Source organism: Thalassophryne amazonica, chromosome 3 (genome assembly GCF_902500255.1).
Source record: "Thalassophryne amazonica chromosome 3, fThaAma1.1, whole genome shotgun sequence".
NCBI classification, from domain to species: Eukaryota; Metazoa; Chordata; class Actinopteri; order Batrachoidiformes; family Batrachoididae; genus Thalassophryne; species Thalassophryne amazonica.
The window spans coordinates 64,866,751-64,869,516 of NC_047105.1; positions in this window are offsets into that span (position 1 = coordinate 64,866,751).

The following is a 2,766-nucleotide window of genomic DNA, read 5'->3' on the forward strand; positions in this document are numbered from 1 at the left end:
GGGAGAACTCTATGTTCCGATTGTCCGCTGCGTGGAGAGTGGCAGGAAAAACTGAAGACGCTTTCTTGTGAGGTGCGAGAAGTTGTTGAACGTTTTAAACCAAAAAAAAAAAAAAAAAGCCACTTGTCCGGTCGGACAACGATTTAGAGCTACTGCTTATCCGATCATATTTTACACTTGTCCCGGACAATCGGACAAGCGTTAATGTCGACGGTAGATTCATTATTTGTATACCATCTGCTCAAAGTGATATTCCATCTGCTTAAAGTGAAATCAGTGACATGATCGTGGAGGAAACAAAGGACCACAGTAAAGCAAACCAAATGCAAAAATGTTTAACATTTCACTGGATTTTTATAATGCTATTAATTACATAAAGCAAAATAAACATAATCTCAAAATAAATAGGAACAGATCTTTCATTTGTAGCCATGATCATAAATATGTAGGATGTGTGCACAGATGTCTACAAACAGAAGTGCATTCATTCGTTCATGACTGGACCAATTGTGTTCCACCAATACCCTCTAAGGATCACGCACATTACGGGACAGTGTCATTAACGTTATTTATTGTCTCCTGCCTGTTTTTCATCCCTACCGTGAGCAATCAGCCACAAGGGGGAAAAAAAAGGTCTAGTGGTTAAAGCATTGGGCTTGAGACCAGAGGATCCTCGGTTCAAATCCCAGCCTGACTGTAAAATCACTAAGGGCTCTTGGGCAAGGTCCTTAATCCCCTAGTTGCTCCCGGTGTGTAATGAGCGCCTTGTATGGCAGTACACTCACAGGGTGAATGTGAGGCATTATTGTAAGGTGCTTTGAGCGTCTGATGCAGATGGAAAAGCACTATATAAATGCAGTCCATTTACCATTTTTGCAAAACACCGTATATATAGTTGCATCTTAGTACTTTTAATTTTGTCCTTTATAGTTCCAAAAAAAGAAATGTCATAAAAGCATCTATCGTAGATTCAAAGAAAACATCACCTATCAGATGTATCTGTGCATTACGGCAATGTTTTCAATGTTATTCATCTGCTCTCTAGATAAATATTTGTAAAAATAAACCTGAATATAATGAATTAAAGCTGTATCCTAGCATACATATTGTGGACATTTTTTTGGGATATATCACAATACATCAGTTAAACATAACAGCAAAAGACCTGGAAGCATTGTTGCTTGCAGTCTATGTGAAGCAACTGCACATACGTATACTCAACAAAAATATAAATGCAACACTCATTTTCTGTTGCATTTTTCATGAGTTGAAGTTAAAGATAGACACTGAAGGCAGTTTATAGTCGTGAAATGAACATTCAGTTTACCAGCAACAATCCTGGTGGAATTCCTGCAGTCAGAATACTAACTGCACACTCCTGCAAAATGTATGGCATCTGCGGCGTTGTGCCATGTATAAAGCTGCACACTTCAGAGTGGCCTTTTATTGTGACCAGTTCAAGGCACATCTGTTCAATAATCATGCTGTTTAATCAGCATCTTGACATCCAACACCTGCAAGGTGGATGGATTACCTTGGGAAAGGTGAAGTACTCACCATAACAGATTTTTTTTCAAATTTGTGAACAAAATTTGAAAGAAATAAGCCTTTTGTATGCACAGAAGAAATCTTACATTTTTTACTTCAATGCATAAAAAATGTACGACGGCATTTTAGGACATTGAGGTTTTTTTTTAGACTTCAAGAATAATTTACGAGAATATATTACGAGAAAAAAAATCGTAACATGATGAGAATAAAGTCAAAATATTACGAGAATAAACTTGTAATTTTATGAGACTCAAGATGTAATTTATGAGAGAAAAACTCTGCATCTCAAAATGAGATCTGTGGAGTGCTTAAGTTGTACTTCAGTATAGGTTTTGCAAATGAGGAAGTACTTCATCTTTTGGCCCATCTGCACCACATTATCATCAGTATCAGAACTCTGAAAAAAATATACAAGAAAATGTGTCTATTCCAGTGTAGTATCTCCCGATGTAGTTCTGGTGATTAGTAGCTCCCGAAATCGCCTCTTTCGTGGAGGAGATGGCTGGAACTGGCAGTCTGCAGGGTTATCGCTTCTTGCATAAATACAGGTTTATTCTCATAATATTATGACTTTTTTCTCATGAAATTATGAGTTTTTTCTCATAAAATTACGACTTTATTCTCATATATTACAACTTTATTCTCATAATTTTTTTACTTCATTCTCGTAATATTACAAGGTTTTTTTTCTCATAGAATTACAACTTTATTCTCTGAATATTATGACTTTATTATCGAAGTCTAAAAAAACCCAAACAACTTAATGTGCCCCTAAAATGCCACTGTAAAAATGCAAACAAAAATAAAGTCTTAAAATTGATATGTTTGTTAAGCATTCATATCAGAATGCATTATGCACATGAGTGTAAAACATGATTTTACATAAATACACTTTGGACAGAAAGTGCTTGTAAAAATAAAATAAAATAAAAACAACTTCCATGACACAAAAAAGAAGAGGTAAAAGTAAAAAACAAAGATAGATTATAGTAGTCCAAGAGTTCCAACCCTCCATACACGGGTCTGACTGTGGAATGTGCAGTAGGTACGACATAGTATCACTCAGTGTTTTGGCATCCACTTCGACTCAAGTATGAGTTTGACTCAAACTACTTTGATAGAATAGATTAATTTGTTTTGCTCAGATTTGCTTTCTTACCACTGGGAAAACACTGCCCCCCCTCACAGTGAATGCACTACGTTAATAACCATCTC